Below are 22,625 nucleotides of genomic sequence, written 5' to 3' on the forward strand. Positions count from 1 at the left end.
GGGGACCCGAGGGCCAGGCCCCTCCACCTCCACCTCCCTCTCTGAAGCCATCTGGGGGACACTGGAGAAGCACGGTTCCCACCCCGGGAAGACGGTAGAGGGGCTACGCTTTGGTCTTCCCCCAAGCGCAGACACGCACCTGAACACCTCTGCAACGGGGACACCACCACCGACACACAAGCCACCCAGAGGCCCCACAACCACAAGCTGCTCGTCCACACACGAGTCCTGGCCCTGCGGCGCCCCTCCCGGGTGACACGACATGAACCAGCCACCAGGGAGAGTACACCCAAACAGGTCACTGACCCTCGGGAGACAGCGGAGATCAGCACCTGGCTTCTGTGAGGGACGTCCTGGAAGCGCGGGGGGCCCAAGGCCACCCACCTGAGACCACACTGAAACAGCCTCACATGGCCAGGGCCTTCATCTGCAGGGGCCGGCCCGAGCGACAGAGCGTACGACGCAGGGGCTGAGGTGCTTCCGCCAGGGTATCAGCCCCCACAGGGAGGACGCGGGGAGCCGGTCCCTGAGGGCCTCTCCCCTCCCATGCTGTCTCTCCTGGCCGACTCCTGTGAAGGAGATCGCCTGCCATTTCCGTGCCATCAGCGATGTTCACAGCACAGAGTGGGAGCCTCAGCCCTTGCAGGCCACACCTCCCGCAGGGCCGGCCAGGCTGTGGTCCTGACCACCAGGGCCAGCTCCATCAAGGCACACGGCTGGAAACGACAAGGGAGGCTTCACACAGAAAGTTTCAGGAAGGGCCAAAGAAGCCATGTTGGCTCCTGGAGGCAACGCTGAGCCGGTGATGAGAGTGAGGGGACCAAGCGTGCCCCTCGCCACGTTGTCCGGCGCCCGGCAACATGGCGCTGCCTCGGGCTGCAGGCCCTGCCCAGGCTCTCTCGGTCAGGTCCCTCCCTCAAGCGTCCTGGGGCAACACAAGTCCCAGGAAACCTACTTCCAAAAGGACTCCCAAGACACAAGTGTCTGGTCTCGACGCAGCCCTTTGGGCTGGAAAGCCTGCAGCACTGCACAGCCTTAGGAGCTGGGAGAGAAACCCCCCACCCCATCTTTGGCAGCCTCTGTCCCCAACACAACCACCACCCTGCTCTCATTCTCACTGACATCTTGGCTGACCAGTGCAGGCCCTCAGGACCTGCGCGCCTGACCTGCCTGAAGGACGTCCCCCTCCCCGCAGAACTCAGGGGCAGTGGACAAAGTGACAACGCACCTGCCCCGCACACACGTTCCCACAGCACGCGTCTCGCGCCCCAGCTGGCCTTCCTGTCTCAGTGTCACCTGACATCTGTTCAGTGCTCGTCTCTGTGTGTCCGTCCCCACGCGGGCACCACGCTCGGTACACCAGAGCTGAGGGACACACAGCTGCCACGCAGATCACACACCGCACTTTCAGAATGCCCAGCACACACCTGCCGCCCCCTTTCCTGGCTAAATGAGCCGGAACTGTTGATCAAAAACCCAACTAAGGCCGGCGCCATGGCTCACTAGGCTAATCCTCCACCTTGTGGCGCTGGCATACCGGGTTCTAGTCCCGATCGGGGCGCCGGATTCTGTCCCGGTTGCCCCTCTTCCAGGCCAGCTCTCTGCTGTGGCCCAGGAGTGCAGTGGAGGATGGCCCACGTGCTTGGGCCCTGCACCCCATGGGAGACCAGGAAAAGCACCTGGCTCCTGGTTTCGGATCAGCACAATGCGCCTGCCGCGGCGGCCATTGGAGGGTGAACCAACGGCAAAAGGAAGACCTTTCTCTCTGTCTCTGTCTCTCTCACTGTCCACTCTGCCTGTCAAAAAAAAAAAAAAAAAAAAAAAAAGGCCGGCGCCGCGGCTCACTAGGCTAATCCTCCGCCTAGCGGCGCCGGCATACCGGGTTCTAGTCCCGGTCGGGGCGCCGGATTCTGTCCCGGTTGCCCCTCTTCCAGGCCAGCCCTCTGCTGTGGCCAGGGAGTGCGGTGGAGGATGGCCCAGGTGCTTGGGCCCTGCACCCCATGGGAGACCAGGAGAAGCACCTGGCTCCTGGCTCCTGCCATCGGATCAGCGCGGTGCGCCGGCCGCGGCGGCCATTGGAGGGTGAACCAACAGCAGAGGAAGACCTTTCTCACCTGTCTCTCTCTCTCACTGTCCACTCTGCCTGTCAAAAAAAAAAAAACATACACACACACACACAACTAAACCCTTAGGCTTATATGAAAATTACCTCAAAATGGACCAAATACTGAAATATTTAGAGCAATATCTATTTAAAAAACACTACGGCGCTGTGACGCAGTGGGTTAATGCCCTGGCCTGAAGCCCATATGGGTGCCAGTTCGAGTCCCATCATGTTCCGATCCAGCTCTCTGCTATGGCCTGGGAAAGCAGTGGAAGATGGCCCAAGTCCTTGTGCCCCTGCACCCGCATGTGAGACCTGGAAGAAGCTCCTGGCTCCTGGCTTCGGATCAGCCCAGTCCTGGCCGTTGCATTCCTTTGTGTTGTGAACTAGCAGACAGAAAAGACCTTTCTTTCTATCTCTCCCTCTCTCTATAGCTCAACTTCTCAAATAAAATCTTTAAAAAAACAAACAAACAAACAAACAAACATTAGAGGAAAACAGGGGTACAACTTCATGGCCTTGGATTTGGCCATAAGAACTGAAAGAACACTTTACAAGGAAAGAAAAAAAAAATGACTCTTTTTAAACTGCATCAAAATGAAAAGATTTTTAAGTATTTTACTTATGGGGCCTGCGCTGTGGCATGTGGCACTAGCATCCCATGTGGACACTGGTTCAAATCCTGGCTGCACCATTTCTGATCCAGCTCCTTGTTAATGTGCCTGGGAAAGCAGCAGAAGATGGCCCAAGTGCTTGGGCCCCTGCCACCCACATGGGAGACCTGGAAGAAGCTCCTCGTTCCTGGCTCCAGCCCAGCCCAGCTACAGCCACTGCGGCCATTTGGAGATTGGATCAGTGGGTGGAAGATTTCTCTCTTTGTCTATCTCTCCACCCCCCTTCTCTCTGTACCTCTGCCTTTCAAGTAAATAAGTACATCTTAAAATATATACAAAGGAGAGGTACAGAGGGAGAAGAAATGGCTATAACTGGACCAGTCTGAAGCCAGGATCCAGAACCTTCTTCCAGGACTCCCACGTGGATGCAGGGGCCCAAGCACTTGGGCCATCTTCCACTGCTTTCCCAGACCACAGCAGGGAGCTGGATTGGAAGTGGAACAGCCGGGACTCAAATTGGCACCCACATGGGATATGGATGTCGCAGGCAGTGGCCCTAACTGCTATTCCACAACGTCAGCCCCAGAGTGAAAATCTTCTTATGGGACTGGCATTTGGCACAGCAGTTTCTTGGGATACCAACGTCCCACATAGAAGTGCAGGGGTTTCAGTACCAGCTCCGCTTCTAATGCAGCTTCCTTTGAATGTATACCCTGGGGGGCCGGAGGTGAAGGCTCAAGTATGTGGATCTTTGTCACCCAGGTGGGAGACCCTTGGAGCTCTAGGCTCCTGGGTTAGGCCTGACCCCGCTGTGGCTGTTGGGAGATATCTGAGGAGTGAACCAGACAATGAAAGATCTCTCTCTCCCTCTCTCTGCCACTTTTCCTTCTAAATAAATACTTTTCAAGAAACGGTAATTCGAGGTCATGGGGGAACCACACTTATGAATGAATCAGTGCCATTCTCATGGGGGTGAGTCAGTTGTCTTAACAGTGAATTGTTTTTGTTTTATTCAGGAATCATTTTTAATAAAAATGCATGGACTCATTTTCCACTCTTTAACATCACATTCAACAATCAGCGAAGAAACACCCCAGGGAGTGTGAGCAGAGAGAGAGAGAGAGAGAGGGAAGGGTGCCCCGAGCCAGCCCCAGGGGAAAGGGGGCAACACCACACAAGGACTGACTGGCACCAAGGGGCATGCAGGGCTGGACAGCTGGAGGAGGGGCACACGGCACCTAGGCAGGTGGGGGGTGGGGCTTCCCTCGGCCTAGGGCTAGGGTACCTGGAGGCCAGGCTAGGCCAGTATGGTCCACTCCACAGCGGCCTTTCTGTGGTCGCTGAGCCTGAGTCTCCGCTGGAAGAAAGGGTGGAGAGGCCGGGAGGGGTGCACAGCCCACAGCACCCCTGACGGAGACACCCAGTTTCTAGGGCAGGTGGCGATGGAGGCAGCCAGTGCCTGGGGGCTTCTGAATGGGACTCTGCAGCCCAAGTGACCGCAGGAGGCCTTAGGGGCCGGGGAAACAATGGGCCCTCTCCCTCTGCCAGTGGCAGGTGAGCAGGATGGCACACAGTCCGCCCCTCTGTCACAGAAGAGCTGCAGAACCCCTGTGTGAGAGTGGACTGACGAAAGGGGCGCTCACGTCTACCTCCCGAAACCCCCGGCAGATGCCAACACCGCGCTCCTGGACTTCCCAGCCCCCAGAACTGTGAGTGAGCCAAAACAAACTCTGTGCTTCACAGATTACCCACTCTCGGGCGTCCTGTTACAGCCACAGAACAGACAGACAGGGTGCTGCAAACATTCTGGAGCTGGAGCTAGAAGTGACGGCTGCACAATAGGGTGATGTGTTAAATACCATTGAATTCTGCAATGTAAAACACTTAAAATGGTGAAATTTACATTAGGTGAATTTCACTTTATTTATTTATTTATTTATTTATCTATCTATTTTTGGACAGGCAGAGTTAGACAGTGAGAGACAGAGAGAAAGATCTTCCTTTTCCATTGGTTCACCCCACAAATGGCCGCTACGGCCAGCGCACTGCACCAATGCGAAGCCAGGAGCCAGGTGCTTCTCCTGGTCTCCCATGAGGGTGCAGGGCCCAAGCACTTGGGCCATCCTCCACTGCCTTCCCGGGCCACAGCAGAGAGCTGGCCTGGAAGAGGAGCAACCGGGACAGAACCAGCACCCTGACCGGGACCAGAACCCGGGGTGCCAGCGCCACAGGTGGAGGATTAGCCTAGTGAGCCGAGGCACTGGCCTATTTTTCTTTTTTTTTTTTAAGAGGCATGGGGGTTAAAAAAAAATTCTAATTGTAACAGCCACAAGTCCATCCAGAGATGCCAAACAGGACAGCAGGGTTACCCCAACCCCAAGAGCACAGAACTCGGTCCCCAGAGCCCCCGGCTGGCAGCCTCCCTTCCACGTGCTGTTCTCCTACCGACTAGGAGGCCATACAGAGAGGAAGTAAAAACCTTCTCTCAGGGGCTGGCACTGTGGCGCAGCGGGTCTTGGCCTGAAACGCCGGCGTCCCATAGGGGAGCCGGTTCTAGTCCCGGCTGCTTCACTTCCCATCCAGCTCTCTGCTATGGCCTGGGAAAGCAGTGAAATATGGCCCAAATCCTTGGGCCCCTGCACCCGCGTGAGAGACCCGGATGGAGCTCCTGGCTTCAGATCGGCGCAGCTCTGGCCGTTGCGGCCATCTGGGGAGTGAACCAGCAGATGGAAGACCTCTCTCTCTCTCTGTAACTCAGTCTTTCAAATAAATAAAATAAATCTAAAAAAATAAAAAATAAAAAATAAAAACCTCCCAGTCAGTGGCCAGCACCTCAGCGTCACGACACAGGACGCCTGGGACCACACACTGATGAGGAGCCCAGACAGAAAGAGAACAGGTCTCAGGGGGTTGGAGTCACACAGGCCACCACCCAGAGCATGATGGAAGCAAGGCCTTGTCACAGGTCCCATGCACACTGCATCACACACTAACACACTGCCGGGGATGTGCCTCAGACCTCAACTCCACAGTGTTTTCTTCTGCCACTCATCCAAACTCCTGCTTACCTCTCTGCAAAGGGCCAGCGCTGACAGCCCTGGGGTCACACGTCCCACTCAGAGCAGAACAACATGGGGCTGGAAGGATGACAGGCACAGCACAGGCCCACGAGACAAGGGGACCGTCCCTCCACCTCGTTAACTGGCCCTGTAGGTCACAACCTGTAAGGACTACTTTTCATGAAATGAAGTTCCACTGAGAACTGAGTAGCCGCCTACTTTATCCATCCACCCCTGACTGGTCACAACCACTGTGGACAGATGATGCCAGCAGCGAGGTGGGATTGGTCTATGATCAAGAAAGCTCTCTGGAGGCCAGCATTGTAGCATAGCGGGTTACGCCGCCGGTGACACCAGCATCCCGCACGGGTGCCAGTTTCAGTCCCAGCCGCTCCACTTCCGATCCAGCTCCCTGCTAACAGCCTGGGAAAGACTGCAGGGCGACCTAAGTGCTTAGGCCCCTGCACCCACGTGGGAGACCCCAAAGAAGCTCCTGGCTCTGACCTGGGCAGCCCTGGCCATTGCAGCCATCTGGGGAGTGAACCAGCAGATGGAAGATCTATTTCTCTCTCTGTAACTCTGCCTTTCAAATTTAAAGAAAAAAGACAGAAGAAAAGAAAACCCTAACTTCCGACAGAACACGACGAGCGCGGGCACGCAGCAGCACCTCTGGCGGGGGCGCTCCCGCTGTGGGGGCTCCGTCGGACACCACTGTCGCCATCACTGCCAGGCACCTCAGAATTCCAGAGGCCGGCCCGCCTTCATGTGCCTCAGCTTCCTCACCTGCGGAATGGGTGCATCCCAGGCTTGCGGCTGACACTCTCCAAAGGCGCCCTGAAGCATAAGCACGTGGCACGGTTAGCACAGACACGGCGAGTGTCGCAACGCGAGGCTGCCCAGCAGGTTCAGCCACAGGCCACGGCCCCTCTGCTGGAGGCTTTCTGCTTCAACTGAAACCGCCTGCAAGCAGCCCAGACCCCAACTCGGGCAAACTGCCCGGCTCCCTGCCTGCACGATCTACGCCGTGAGGCTCCCTGAGGTACAGGCTGGGCCAACCCAATTTTTTATTTTGTTTACTTGAGAAGCACAGAGACAGAGATCTCCCGTGTGTTCGTTCATTCCCCAGAAGACCGCAACAGCCGAGGCTGGGCCAGCTGCAGGCAGGAGCCCAGAACTCCATCGGGGACTCCCACGCAGCGGCAGGGACGCGGTACTTGAGCACGCACTGCTGCCCCCCAGGGTGCACGGGCAGGAACGCTGCAGTGGCGGGGGGACCTGAACTCGGGCATCCAGCACGGGCTGTGGTGATCTCGAGGGGCAACTTAACTGCTGTGCCGAATACGTGCCCCAACCCCAATTTTTTTTTTTTATTTGACAGACAGTAAGAGAGAGAGAGAGAGAGAGAGACACAGAGAGAGAGACAGAGAGAAAAGTCTTCCTTCCGTTGGTTCACCCTGCAAATGGCCGCTACAGCTGGAGCTATGCTGATTCAAAGCCAGGAGCCAGGTGCGTCTCCTGGTCTCCTGTGTGGGTGCAGAGCCCAAGCACTTGGGCCATACTCCACTGCCTTCCCGGGCCACAGCAGAGAGCTCATATGGGATGCCGGGGATGCAGGCGGAGGATTAACCAGTGAGCCATGGTGCCGGCCCCCCAATGCCAATTTTTAAACTTTATTTTAGGGGCCGGCACTGTGGCGCGGCGGGTTAGAGCCCTGGCCTGGAGGGTAAAACAGAGAGATATCTTCCAGCTGCTGATTCACTCCCCAAATGGCCCCAACAACAACCCGGACTAGGCCAGACTGAAGCCAGGAGCCTGGCACTCCATTCGGGTCCCCAGGCGGGTAGCAGGAGCCCACGTACTTACGTCATCATCCGCTACCTTCCCAGGCACATCAGCAGGAAGCTGGATCAGAAGCGGAGCAGCTGAGATTAAACTTTTATATTTTTTTATTTTTGAAATTTGCTTATACATCTAGTATTTATCCTTCATGCATAGTTATATATTCTTGTCAAAAATGAAAACTATCCTATTGATCACCTATAAGATTGCATGTTTTAAAAATACTTCATTCTGGCCGGCGCCGCGGCTCACTAGGCTAATCCTCCACCTGCGGCACCGGCACCCTAGGTTCTAGTCCCAGTTGGGGCACCGGTTCTGTCCCGGTTGCTCCTCTTCCAGTCCAGCTCTCTGCTGTGTCCTGGAAGGCAGTGGAGGATGGCCCAAGTGCTTGGGCCCTGAACCCGCATGGGAGACCAGGAGGAAGCACCTGGCTCCTGGCTTTGGATCAACACAGCACACTGGCCTTAGCGGCCATTTGGTGGGTGAACCAATGGAAACACCTTTCTCTCTCTCTAACTGCCTGTCAGAAAAAAAAAAAAACAAAAACAAAAACAAAAAACACTTCATTCTCTATACGAGGACAAGTGCTTACGTGGTCACACGCTGGGATTACACTTTTCAGTAGGGAACATTTCAAACATGCCCACAGATGTGAAGAGAATGGGAAGACGGGTGGCACGCAGCACGAGCCCAGGTCCCAGTCTCTCGGACCAGCCTCGTGCCTTCCACCTGCTGCTCCTCGCCCACCCCTGCTGGCCTCGTGCTGGTGCTCACGAATGAAGGAGTCAGTCTGTGTCCACACAACCAGCGAGCACCACGACACCGTCAACAACTTAACCACGTGTCCACTGGGCACGTGCAAATGCTCGCCACTTCCCTCGGACAGTCTCCACAAGGCACGGCCGAGTCTTTCCTTTCCTGCCCATGGGTTCTGAACACTTCGGCGCAGGGACGGGTTGAGCGAGCTCACCCCCACCTATCCCAGCCTTGGCCAAGGGGCCCACTGGGTCCTTCTGACACAACCCAGGTAGCACCTTACACAATCGCGACACTCCCAACACAGATTTAGAATTAAATGCTTTACTTAGGCGCTGTGACTTTATGTCTGCATTTTCCTTTCTTAGAAACATTAACTCCTTGTCTCCTCCTGCAACACCCGACTGGAATAATAATGGCACTGTTATCCTGAAACCAAAACTGTGAATCCCAAGAAACAGGCTAAGGTTTGTTTTTCTAAACTTCTGTTTGCCCTTAGGGTTTCTCTCACTAACAGATTCACAGTCCAACTGCTCACTGGGCTTTGAAGTCACGGGAAACGAACCCTCCCTGAGAGGGTAAGCCACCAACTGAGCCCCCTCAACGGGCACCCAGGCCCACATACTTCGCTCTGCCCCTGAATCTGTGAGAAGTTCCACCATCACCACCACCTGGCCTGCTTCTGCCAGTGATCGTGGACATACAACGAGCACATGGAGCTCCAAGGACAGGAACGCTCTGGGGCAGGTATCTGACACTGGGGTTAAGTCGGGACTTGGGACATACACATTCCATACGGGAGAGCCTGGTTTGAGACCGTCACTTCACTTCTGACCCAGTTTCTTGTCAGTGTGCTCCCTGGGAGGCAGCAGGTGATGGCTCAAGTACTTGAGCTGCTGTCACCATGTGGGAAACCTGAAAGGCTTTGGCCTGGCCCAGCCAGGCTGAGCGTGCATTGGGGAAACGAACCACAGGATAGAAGATTTCTGTCTACCTTCCAAATGAAAATAAGTAAGTAAAAAATAAAAGAAACAAAGGGAGGCCGGTGCTGCGGCGTAGCAGGTAAAGCTCCCGCCTGCAGTGCCAGCCTCCCACATGGGCGCCAGTTCAAGTCCCAGATGCTCTACTTCCGATCCAGCTCTCTGCTGGGAAAGCAGTGGAAGATGGTTCAAGTGCTTGGGATTCTGCACCTGCATGGGAGACCTGGAGGAAGCTCCTGCTTCCTGGCTTCGGATTGGTGCAGCTCCGGCTATTGCAGCCAACTGGGGAGTGAACCAGTGGATGCAAGACCTCTCTCTCTGTTTCTGCCTCTCCTTTCTCTGTGTAACTCTTTCAGATAAATAAATTTTAAAGAAAGAACTAAAGGAACACTCAGAGGAGGCCCAGGGAACCCCAGCGCCACCTCCACCCCGCTTCCTGGAGTCACCCTGTGCTCTGCTTCACTTCTGCTGCCAGTTTAAAAACAGGAATAATGCACAGGCACACACCGATGCCAGCACCCCACGGCTGTTTCAGCATCTCGTCTTTGTCTTGTTTTCCGCTTGCCATTGGCCCACTCATCCCACCACATGGCTCACGAAGACTTCCTCGCCTCCTCCCGCCGCTGGGACCCCAGCTCCACCCGGACAACACGTGTGCGCCGCTCCCGCCTTGCTGTCTGAGCACTGCGCAGAGCGGCTCCTCGCCACCCTCCCTCTGGGCTCCGTTTCTAGAGCTAGAACGGCCAGAGTGAAGGGCCAACGCACAGGCAGTGTTGCTGGCTACCGTCAACCCCACTCCAAGGAGTCGGGAATCCCAAAAGGAACTACAGCAGAGCCCAATCCCATGACCGCAACCGTGCCCACCTCTGGTCTGACCAAGGGCTCAGAGAGGGCCCAGTGAAGCTCCAGCGTGCCTGAGTGCTACCGTCAGACTCAGCCGCACTCACACTCGGGCCACAGGCCACTGGCTTGACTTCCTACAGCCACGCCGTTTTGATCCTAACCCTAGCACACGGGCTAGCACGGACCTGTGGGACAAGCAGTGTCCCTGCCCGCCCACTAGCCGGAGCAGAGCCTGACTCACTTGCTCAGGAACATGAAGGCACGCAGCGGGCACTGTGTGGACTGTTCACCTGCCTCACAGGGAGCCAGCCCTCCTCCCGCCCCGCTCCGCCTCTGTGCCCACTCAGTCCTGGGGCCAGGAATGGGAAGGCCCCAGGTGAAGAGAGGCCGAGAGCAGGTGTCGGCTAGTGCTGACCAGGAAATAGCCAAGAGGAGGCCCAAACCTGCAATCAATCAACATGCTGGGCTGACTTACACCCCACCTATCTATAAGCCTTAAAACCCCGGCATGCAGAGTGTGGGGACAACAGGCCTCTGGAAGTTCCTTTCTGAACCCCCTAACTTGGTGCTCCTCCTGCTACGGCTGTGCCTTCCCTGCGGCCTGCTGGCGAGGACAAGAGCTTTCCCCACTCACTCACTCACTCACTCACGAACAACTTGCTGCTCAGGACCTGTACTTCCGAGTTAGGGAAGGGACCCACAGAGGCACAGGTGCCAGGCGTGGGACCTGGAGAACCTTGAGCACGTCCCACTGCCCTCAGACAGCGCCCTGGGAAGCCGGGTGAGGGGCAGGCCACACCTCCACCCCAGGCCCCTGGGCTGCAGGGGCTTCTCCCTCAGCAGCAGTGAACGCCACAGCACAAACACCAGGACAACTGTGGCTGCAGGACTCCGAGCCCCCGGTCCTCCTCCTGCCTCTGTCATGTCTGACACGCCCAAATGGCAGTGGTGGCACACTGGCACCCGCACCAGGAAGTGGGCGCTAGGCACACTGCCAACCCCAATCTCCACGAAACCCGCAGACCTCGAGTCTACCCTTACCTCCCAAGAACCCTGGGAGCCCAGTACAGGGCCAGGAAAACGTAAAATAGTGCCCGGCCACCTGGGCAGGCAGTCTGGACGCTCCTGAAACCATTTCAGAGTGACACACAGGGGCCAGTGTTGCGGAAAGCAGGTGAAGCCACCGTCTGGGACGCCCCCATCCCACATCAAAGCACTGGTTCAAGTCCTGGCTACTCCACGTCCAGCCCAGCTTTCTGCTAATGCACCCTGGGAAGGCAGCTTGGGTCCCTGCCACCCATGCGGCAGACCCAGATGGCCTGGCCCAGCTCCAACTGCTGTGGCTACTAGGAGAGGGAACCAGTGGATGGAAGATCTCTCTCCCCCCCCCCTCTCTCTCTCTGTAAACTCTTTCAAAGAAATAAACCTTAAAACACACACACACACACACACACACACACACTGTTCACAACAGCCAAAAAGTAGAAACCAACCAAACGTCTGTGGACAGATGAACGGATACACACACTGAGGACCGCCATGCAGGGCACATTACTCTGCCACGAACAGGACCCAGGCACTGACACTGCTACAAAATGAAGAACCTGGAAAACCTGATGCTGAGTGGGAAAAGCCAGTATGTGACTTCACGGGTAGGAAATGTAGAGACCACCCCAATCCACAGAGACAGGAAGCAGAGGAGTGGGGGGCTGCCAGGGGCCAGGGCAGGGCAAAATGAGCACAAATTACTGACAGATACAGGGTTTCTTCCAGAGTGATGAAAGTGTATGAAATTAAATAATGGTGGTAACTGCACAATCTCTGAACCCCCACTGAATTACTTTTTGAATGTACAAAGTATATCTCAATTTTTCTGAAAACAGAACAAAATGACCAACAGGAAGATCTGGTCTCATTAGCAGAACATTCAGGAATGTTTTGCTGACACCAGAAGCACTTGACAGTGCCGTATTTTCTTGCCATGCATGGGCAGGTAAAAGCTGAAACCCCATAAAAATAATTCACCAGTTGTCACAGACTGCAAATGCCACAGCAGGCAAGCCAGAGCAGCCAAATCTCACAACATGGAGTCATCAGGATGCTGTCAGATGGGGGCTGAGCCCCTGGACACGTGCCCGCCAACTCTGAGCCACATCACCCTCCCTCAGTGGGACAAAGCAGCTGACCCACGAGGTCACCAAGAGACCCTGCTCAGTCCTAAAGTGTTCCCCAGGCAGGCGTCCCTGGGCCCAAGTCACAGAAAACCCCACACACATGCCAGGCTCTGTCCTGCTGGGTTCACATAGACCTTGGCAGGGTCCTCACTGCAGAGCTCGGCGCAAGGAGGGCCGGCTCAGCTGCCCACCAAACGCACAGGACAGGGCAAGGGGCACCAGCCCTGAGCTTCCACATGGGGCCGTGTGCTGTGCAGTGACCAAGGGAAAGTTCTGTTTGGGCCAGCATTGGGAAATCACGGGATGGGCACAGGGCAAAGGCCACCTGGCCAGGATCATCGCCCCGATCCTCATCCTCTTCAGGCCTGGGCTTGCAACCCCACAGGGACCTGCTCCCCATCTGCTCCAGGCTGGCCATCGGCTATCGAGGAAGCACTTGGCTTCACGCGTCCAAGAGCTGACTTGCGGCTGCAGGAGGCGGAGCCTTCACTCCACAGGCCTCAGCCCCAGCACTCACCTGCTTCAAGGTCCAGGATGCTGCTCCTACCACTCGGTCATGGCTGCGGCTACTCGCACGAAAGGCAGCTTGCGTCAACGCACCCAACAACCTAAACCGAATGACAGAAAGAGAAACACTGAGTTTCCCAGGGAGGCTTCTGGAACACAGCGGCGGTCTGGAATGTCTCCATCCCCTGAAACTGCGCAGTGAGATTTAGACTTCCAACAGGGCAATGCCTTCTACAACAGAGACAAGAGTAAGGACATTTTTAAAAATCTTTATTTACTTATGTTTTTCATTCTATTTGAAAAGCAGAGACAGAGAGACTAAACAAGAGTGAGTATCCATCGACTGGTTCACTCTCCAAATGCCCAAAACAGCCAGGGTGGAATCAGGCCAAAGCAGGAGCCTGGAGCCCAGTGTGGTGTCCAACCTGAGCACAGAGAACCAAGGACTTGAGCCACCACTGCTGCCTCCCAGCACGCACATCGGCAGGACTGGGGATGCTCACGCAGTGAAGTCTACACAGACAGCCCCGAATTCAAAGACGCTGGACCCCTGCGAAAGCACTCGCCATTCCAGGCAGCACTGGGTTTGCTCTCAGGGGACTGAGGCTGTGATACGCCCGAGAACAGGATCAAGGCAGCTCTCCCTGACCCCAAGGGCCACCTCCGCAGGACACTGCCCAGAAGGGGCGCCTGCTGTACGGTCAGGAAGACCACGGCCAGAGGTGGGTGCTGCGGCGCAGCAGGAGCTACCACTTGCCACGCCGGCACCCAGCTTCAGAGCGCCGACTTGAGTCGCGCCCTCCACCTGATCCAGCTTCACTGCCGGCGCACCTAGAAAGGCAGCGGATGACAGCCCAAGTACCTGAGTCCCTGTCACCCACATGGGAGAGCCGCATGGAGTTCCTGATGCCTGGCCTTTGCCTAACCCAGCCCTGCCTGTTGCCAGCATTTAGAGAGTGAACCAGCAGACGTAATCTCTCTTTCCTTCTCTGTAGCTCTGCCTTTCAAATAAAGTAAATCTTCGGGGCATAAAAAAGAAGTCAGTCTTTGGAGCTGGCACTGTGGCTCAGTAGGTTAATCCTCTGCCTGTAGTGCCGGCATCCCATATGGGCCCTGGTTCAGGTCCTGGCTGCTCCACTTCTGATCCAGCTCCCTGCTGTGGCCTGGGAAAACAGTATAAGTTGGCCCAAGTGCTTGGGCCCCTGCACCCACTTGGGAGACCTGTAAGAAGCTCCTGGCTCCTGATCAGCTCAGCTCCTGCCACTGCAGCCATCTGGAGAGTTAACCAGTGGATGGAAGACCTCTCTCGCTCTCTCTTGCTCTCTGCCTCTCTATAACTCTGCCTTTCAAATAAATATTTAACAATAAAAATGGTAAAAGGAAAAGCTCAAGAATGTTCAGGAACTCTCCCAAGGTCACGGACTTCACTCCTAATCTGTGACGTCAGACGTCCAATGTCCAGGGCTGTGAGCCAGAGGCTGAACCCAGTGAGCTGGCCGACTCCCAGGCAGATCTGTCCACTGCAAGTCGCCAAATACTGTCCACATCACCTCTTGTCGCTCTTGCACCAACAGGATTACCAGGAAGGAGTCTGCTCTGCTATGAGACCATTATTTTTAAACTGGATCCACAGCAATCCAGCTTGCGGACGGCGAGAAACACTCACAAGGGAACTTGCAAAGTACAGATGAGAGCACACACCAGTGAGCTCTGTAGAAAGACCCTGGGCACTGGGGGGTGCATGGTGACCTCTAAGTGAGGCCCAGAGCTGGCTGCAGACACGGCCAGGGCTGGCTCCCAGGGAAGGACGGTTTTGGCCCCAGTTGGGCTGGGAAACCCAACAGGCACCGAGAACCCTGATTATTCCAAACCTACCGAGCTGAGGCCACTCTGCCCCGGAGGTGGGAGCCTCTGCAACCACACAGCCCAAGCACCTGCACTGTTGCCGAGATCCAGGTCAACACAGATGGTCCCCAGCTTCTGGCAGTCTGACAGTTCTTCAACTTTATGACCGTGCAAAGGTGACACATAGTAAGTAGAAACTGTACCTCAGAGTTTGAGTACACATCTCTCCTCGGGCTGGCAATGTGCGTCTGATGTTCTCCTGGCACACTGGGCAGCAGCAGTGCCGCGGCTCCCTGTCGGCCACCCCCCCATCACAAGGGGAATAACCAGGCAGAGTAATGGGGACGCCGCAGTAGCGCGCTCGCTGTGTTGCTAACCAGGATGTGAATTAAGTGCAGTAAACGCATTTCTGACTCGGGATGGCTTCCAACTGCTGACAGGTACCGGGATGTCGCCCTAGTCTAAGTCAGGGGCACCCACGCCGTGGAAACCCAGCAGCAACAAGCAACCAGAGTCTCACAAAGACACACTCATGACATCCTTAGCATAGATGTGCCGCAATAAAACATCGCTGAGAGAAATGGAAGAAAACATAAGCAACGGAGAGACGCGCCTGGCTTATGGGCCAGCAGGCGTCAGCTCTCTCCCAGATCCATCTGCAGATTCACCGCAATCTCAGGCAGAAACACTCAGCAGACTCTCTGCAGAAAACACAAGCTCGTTCCAAAACTTACCAGGAAACACAAAAGCGCTCGACTAGCAAGAACAGGAAGGAGTCTGGAGGCTTTACCCTACCCGTGTGGAGATTTACCATAAAACAGCGATCACACAAAGTAGGAACACAGGCAGATCAAACACAAACTACCGACCACGGGAGGAGAAATGATTCAACAGGATCCCAGCACCCTACTCCCTTTTCCTTTTTAAAAGATTTATTTATTTATTTGAAAGGCAGAGCTACAGAGAGAGATCTTCCACCCACTGGTTTGCTCCCCAAATGGCCCCAACAGCTGGGGCTGGGCCAGACGGGAGCCAGGAGCCTGGAACACCATCTGTATCCCCTCAGGTGGCATCTTCTGCTTTCCCAGGCACAGTACCAGCGAGCTGGACTGGAAGCAGAACAGCCAGGACCAGAACTCACTCATGGAATGCCAGCACTGCAGACGGTGGCTTCACCTGCCACACCACAGCGCCAGCTCCCAGTACCCTGTGTCTTCCTCAAGGGTTAACTGCATGAAGAAAGGTCACATCTCAACATACAGGGCACACGCAAGAGGATTCAAGGCCATTTCAGATGTCCACACTGCACCACGGCTCCCCCATGCAGCCTGTGGCAAATCCACTCTCTCAAACGCCCGACTTAAAACCTGCCGTGGCCCTCTCGGGACTCCCCTGACCATCCAGTCCATTAGGCAATGCTGCTGGTTCTGCCATCAAATACATCCGGCCTGTGAACACTTCTCACACTACCCCCCGCCCCCACCCCACCCCGCTGGGAAGGCCGCCTCTGAATCAGACTCCACGTTCACTCAGAGTGGAAGCCCTGGCCCCTTCTGGCCCCAGAGGTCTGACCCAGCGGCACCTACCCACCAACCCAACCCATCACCAACTTCATTTGCCTCCAACAACAGGTACCCTCCCACTGGGGACATTTGTGTTTTAAACAAAATCTCAGCATCTGTGGCAATTCAAAGTCAGTTCTCCAACCTGCACCCCAAGTTGAACGTGTCCCTAAACCGAACTACCACACACAGCACTGTTCACCCAAAAACTTAACCAGTACCCATGGGTGCCCAGTCCCAATGGCAGCTGTGAGTGTGTGCGCTCAGCTGCTGCCCTGTCCCCTCCAGGCCTCCAGCCCTCCTCCTACCCTGTTCCTTCTCCTCCACACCCTGGCCCCTTCCCACACACCACACACCACACGCCACACGATGCAGCTGCCCTGTCTCTGCGGACCTTCTCACCCAGCGACGACACCAGCATCGCGAGGACAAGGGGACGTGGCTGCCTGCCTGAGGCCTGCTTTCCCTTCAAGCACCTAGGACAGTGTCTGCCACACAGCTGTGCTCGGGACACTGGAACGCACGCGCAGGGATGACTGAGCACTGCACATGAGGGGCCCTCCACACACTCAGTGTGGAATTTGGAAGGAGCCAACACCAAGCAGATAACACTCCTCACTCTTAGAACGAGGAGCACTGGCTGAGAATAAACTGTAATCGCTTTCCACTGATAGACCATGTGGACTGTTTTGCCATCTACCCTGAACTGGCAGGGTTCAGGGAGCTTTTACTGTTTTTATTTCCAACCCATACATTTAAAACAGTATCAAGTAACCCTTAAGTACACAATTACCAACTCATGAGAGACTCTTCCGCTCCCTCGATAAATCATTATGGTTTGGCTTTGACCCTGCACCTGGGTACTCCACTTACACACACACACACACACACAGACACACACACACACACACACACACACAGTTTGGGGGCGGATCCCTCGCAGCAGGTGGTGGCCATGGTGATCTGCATGAAATCAAGTCACTGTTGCTTTGTGCAGCAGAGTTCCTTTGTTGCCACTTTATCCTCTCCAACTCGAGCAGACGCTGTCAGCTCCCTTTTAACTGGAGGGGAGGAGGCAAGGGCCGAGGAGGACCGCTTGTCTGGGGAGCCCAGTTCCTTGGAGACGCTGGGGTTGCCCAGGTATCTCTGGGGTGGCTGGCACCTGTCAGGGAAGCCTGGGCTCTGTGAGGTACCCCCGGGGCCTGCTGTCCCTTCCACGGGCCCAGGCCTTCCACCATCTGTGCTAACACTTGTGCTGCCTCAGGAACTCTGCACCCAGGGCTACACGCAAATATCTGGCACTTCAGCTTCAACCTGGTCCTGGGGACATGACAAAGCTCAAGCTGGACCCCAAAATACTGTCTACTTTCTCCCTGCCCCTCTCTTGGGTCTACTGGGTCCTGCGCAAACTGAGCGTCCCACGCCCTTCACAAAGGTCACCTGGACCCTCACTGCTGAAGGGCCTGACAACTGGTACCAAACTGTCTACGGGGGGAACTGAGGCAGGGCCAAGTAGAACATCCCAAGAAAGCCCAGACATCACGCTGCTGTAACATGCTGGCCAGCTAGGGCAGGATGCGCAAGACAAAGGTCACATCTTCTGATCTGGGGGTTGGCACACTACCGCCATGGCCACCTGCTCTGGCACAGAAAGTCCTGCTGGGACACAGCCCCGCCCAGTGCGCAAGTACATACTGCCTACCGCGGCTCTTTCCTGCAAGGGCAGAGCCGCGTGGTAGTGACAGAGATGGCAAGGCCTGAAAGCCAAAAGTGCCACCTGAGCCTTGAAGGATCAGAAGGCAAACGTGCCCCATGGGCTGCTCAGTAAGGGACAGAAGTGGCCTCAGCCAAGGCAGCACGGTGCCGACAAGGCAGGGCAGACACACAGGAGAGGCTCAAGGGTGGTCCCAGGGGACACGAAGCACACTACCTGCTCTCGCCAAGGCACAGAGCCTCATTAACCCCGTGTCCCCATGGAGTGGGGGACAGTATGACTCGGCAGACTGGAGACGTGAAGAACCGGCCCCAGGAGGGACAAGGAGCCAACAGCAAGGCGGGCTGCACAAGCCTGTCTTGGCAACCAGAGCTGGCAACAGAGGGGTCGCACAGTCCCAGTGTCACTCTGAAGCTTAGCCACCCTCTGGAGTGAGTCAGTCCATGTCAGTCCACGCCCTTGAGGCCCCTGGTCTGTCCCTGCCTGTGCTCCCTCAGCTACAGTAGCCATGGCCACCCGAGGGAGGGACACACTAAGCAACACAGCTGTTCCTAGCGCCCCTTCGGCCCCCAAGTGCTCACAGCGCCCACTGTGGTCTCTAACACCCTTCCTGTTTTAGCCCCAGGTGCACACATATGCATGGGGCACATCAAAAATTCACAGAAAACAGGCACCATCTTTTATTTCCATTTCACATGCACTTGCTGAAATATCCCTTTAACGAGCTCCCGGCTCCCACCACCTGGCCTCCTCCCCATTCCTCAGACCTTCCCACCACCTGGCCCCCCCACTGCAATGCTGCTCCCACTGGAAGGAACGGCCTTTCTCCCACTCACAGCGCTGGGGCACAATGGGTTAAACTGCCGCGGCAACGCCAGCCTCCCATGTGGGTGCCACTTTGAGTCCCAGCTGCTCTGCTTCCCATCCGGCTCCCTGCTAGTGCAGCCCCTGGGAAAGCAGCAGAAGACAGCCCACCCACCTGGGCCCCTGCACCCACGTGCAAGACCCAGATGAGGCTCTTGGCTCCGGCCTGGCCCAGTCCTGGCTGTTGCAGCCATTTGGGGATTGAACCAGAGATGGAAGCTCTCTGTCTATGTCTCCCTCTCAAATAAAACCAGCTCACCCGGCCGGCACCAAGCTCCACTCACGGACATCTGACATCCCACACCAAGCATCCAGGAGGTTCCCTTCCCAACCGGTGATCCACTGCCCCATGACAAACAAGGCTCTTCCTCATCTCATCGTCCCCACAACCAGGCACCACCCTACCCAATCCTATCCTTGTTGTCAATACTCAGCCACAATGTTTCCACCACAGACTGGAGGAAAAACATAAGGATACAAATATAAAGGCTGTCCTTAATTAGAATAGCAAGTCACGGGGCAGGCACTGTGGCGCAGCAGGTTAATGCCCTGGCCTAAAGCGCTGGCATCCCATATGGGCACCAGTTCAAGCCCTGGCAGCTCCATTTCCAATCCAGCCCTCTGCTGTGGCCTGGGAAAGCAGTAGAAGATGGCCCAAGTGCTTGGACCCCTGCACCCACATGGAAGACCCGGAGGAAGCTCCTGGCTTCAAATCGGCACAGCTCTGGCTGTTGTGGCCAACTGAGGAGTGAACCAGAGGATGGAAGACCTCTCTCTATATATAACTCTTTCAAATAAATATATGTTTTTAAAAAATAGCCAGGACTTGAACTGGCTCCCATCATAGGATGCTGGCGTCACAGGCAGCGTCTAACCTCCCACGCCACAACATGGATTCCACCAGTTTCCACTTCTACTGCCATGACTGATGTTTGTCCTCAAAACATCTTCCTTTCTGTCTGAATGTTCAGTGCTCCCACCGCTGCTCCCCAACAGCTGCTGGGCAGTGCCCCTGGGCAGTTCAAAGCTGCAGAGAAACCCTCACATTTAAAATGCCTGGGGGGAGGGCGCCATGGCACAGTGGGTTAATCCTCCACCTTCAGCGCCGGCATCCCATATGGGCACCAGTTCTATTCCTGGGGGCTCTTCTTCCGATCCAGCTCTCTGCCATGGCCTGGGAAAGCAGTGGAAGATGGCTCAAGTCCTCGGGCCCCTGCACTCTCGTGGGAGACTGGGAAGAAGCTCCTGGCTTCAGATCGGTGCAGCTCCGGCCATTGCAGCCATTTGTGAAATGAATCAATGGAAGGAAGACCTTTCTGTCTCTCCCTCTCACTGCCTATAACTACCTTTCAAATAAATAAATAAATAAATCTAATAAAAATAAAATGCCTAGAAATGAAATGTCTACATATGCTGGACTTTAAGACAGGCTCTAGGCTGGCGCTACGGCTCACTAGGCTAATCCCCCACCTGCGGTGCCGGCACCCCGGGGTTCTAGTCCCGGTTGGGGCACTGGATTCTGTCCCGGTTGCTCCTCTTCCAGTCCAGCTCTCTGCTGTGGCCCAGGAGGGCAGTGGAGGATGGCCCAGGTCCTTGGGCCCTGCACCTGCATGGGAGACCAGGAGAAGCACCTGATTCCTGGTTTCGGATCGGCGCAGAGCACCAGCTGTAGCGTCCATTTTGGGGGTGAACCAATGGAAAAGGAAGATCTTTCTCTCTGTCTCTCTCTCTCTGTCTAACTCTGCCTGTCAAAAAAAAAAAAAGTCACGCTCTAAGATTCTGTAAGATTCCAGTGTGCAGCATTATGATGCTTATTGTTTTACAGTGTTAAGGAACACTGAAAAGGTCATAAGAACAAAAGAGAGAGATCATTTCTGGTAATAATGAGACCCAGCCTCAGTACTGTGAATATCAGTTGGCTGTGTCCCCTTTCCTGGCACACAACTCCTAACACCCGAGGTGGCAAGTGTCTTTATATGCTAATAAGGGAACTGAAGCCAGAGGTCCCCAGGTAGCCTAAGAATGGGGCTGGTCCCCAGGAAGACCAAGGCTGGATTGGCAGGTGAGAAGTGGAAAGAGCCGAAAAAGGTTAAGGTGGTCAGCGATATAGCCATGAGTAGGAAATGAGGCTTCCATAAAACCAACAGGACTGGGCCCTGGGAGCTTCCAAACAGCACAACGCACGGAGGTTCCTACAAGGTGGGAGCCCAGATAGGGTACAGAGGCTCCGTGCCCCCCCATCCTTCGTACTCTCCATAGTAAAGCAGGTCTCAGCACTGCTTCCCTGAGGGCTCTGAGCTGCGGCGGCAAGTCAGCCGAACCCCGGGGGAGGGGTGGGGGGGTGTTATGGGAACCTGGATCCACCTGGATCCGGCAGTCAAAGCACAAGCCAAGCTGAGGTTCACGACTGGCACTGGAGGTGGGCAGCAGTTCTGGGGAGAATCGCCCTCAACCTGTGGGATGGGACACACCCCCGCAGCTACAGTGTGGACCCTGAACTCGTGAGCGGACACCGGGCTGTGGAAGGACTGCTCGCAAGCCCACCTCAGGGCACAGAGTGTCCTGCTTTGAGAGAGTACGGGAGGACGGAGCTTCCAAGCACGCATGCTCACGCCCGCCCCACCAAGTGCCCTGCTAAGGAATTCCCAGGCAGCTCCGGGAGGAGTAAGAAATACCTGTGCTCCCTGAGCAGGACACTGGAGCGCAGACCTCACGTCCCTGGCCGCTGCTCTCCCTGAATCCCTTGAAGACTTCAGGGGTCCTAGGGTCTCCCCAGCAGGCGGCCTTGGCCTCCCGGGGCTGAAGAAAACCCACGGAATCTCTGCACGCCAAGGCTCTCTCCCTTGATGATGTTACAATGGGCCTTCGAGGGCCACGCGCGGCTTCACCTTTAACCCCCTAGTGCCTGGCACGAGGCCCCTGGTGTGAGCACCTCAGTTAGGCCCTCAGCTCACTCCTGGAGGACGGAACAGGTGCTTGCACAGGGATGCAGGAGCTCCTCCTGAATTCACAAAAGCCCACCTTTTTCAACCTGAGGTAAAGGAACACAAAAAAATGTACACCTCAACTGTTTTTAAACGCAGTCAAGCGGCATTAAAAACATTCATATTGTTGGGGCCAGTGTTGTGGCGAAGCAGGTAAAGCTCCTACCCTGACACGGGCATCCCATACGGGAACCGGTTCAACTCCTAGCTGCTACTTTGCGGTTCCAGCTCCCTGCTAATGCGCCTGGGACAGTAGCGGAAAATGGCCCAAGTGCTTGGACCCCGGCACTCAGGTGGGGGACCCGGAAGAAGCTCCTGGGTTAGGTCTGCCCCAGCTACAGCTGTTGCAGCCATTGGAGGGATGAACCAGCAGATGGAAGATGTCTCTCTCCCTCTAACTCTGCCCTTTTATATATATATATTTATTTTATTTATTTGAAAGAGTTACAGAGAGAGGTAGAGACACAGAGAAAGGTCTTCCGTCCGCTGGTTCACTCCCCAGATGGCCGTAATGGCCGGAGTTGTGCCAATCCGAAGCCAGGAGCCAGGAGCTTCTCCTGGTCTCCCACACAGGTGCAGGGGCCCAAAGACTTGGACCATCCTCCACTGCTATCCCAGGCCACAGCAGAGAGCTGGATCGGAAGAGGAACAGCCAGGACTAGAATCGGCACCCACATGGGATGCCGGCACTTCAGGCCAGGGCATTAACCCACTGCACCACAGCACCGGCCCCTAACTCTGCCTTTCAAATAAAATAAATCTTTAAAAATAAATAAATAA

The 22,625-nt window shown here is 55.6% G+C and overlaps 1 protein-coding gene across 14 annotated transcripts in view; it reads right to left on the reverse strand.

Annotated features, from left to right (window-relative positions):
* Positions 1 to 22,625, reverse strand: part of GATAD2A (GATA zinc finger domain containing 2A) — a 94,839-nt gene that overhangs the window by 41,219 nt on the left and 30,995 nt on the right. For all 14 annotated transcript variants that reach the window (XM_051828219.3, XM_051828214.3, XM_070059075.2 and 11 more), the window contains exon 2: positions 12,887 to 12,977. The gene's annotated coding sequence lies outside the window, so the exon portion shown is untranslated. The remainder of the gene's footprint in view (positions 1 to 12,886; positions 12,978 to 22,625) is intronic.

The sequence above is a fragment of the Oryctolagus cuniculus genome, chromosome 16, assembly GCF_051225735.1.
Source record: "Oryctolagus cuniculus isolate XC-2025 breed Fujian yellow rabbit chromosome 16, ASM5122573v1, whole genome shotgun sequence".
In the NCBI taxonomy this organism is placed as follows: domain Eukaryota; kingdom Metazoa; phylum Chordata; class Mammalia; order Lagomorpha; family Leporidae; genus Oryctolagus; species Oryctolagus cuniculus.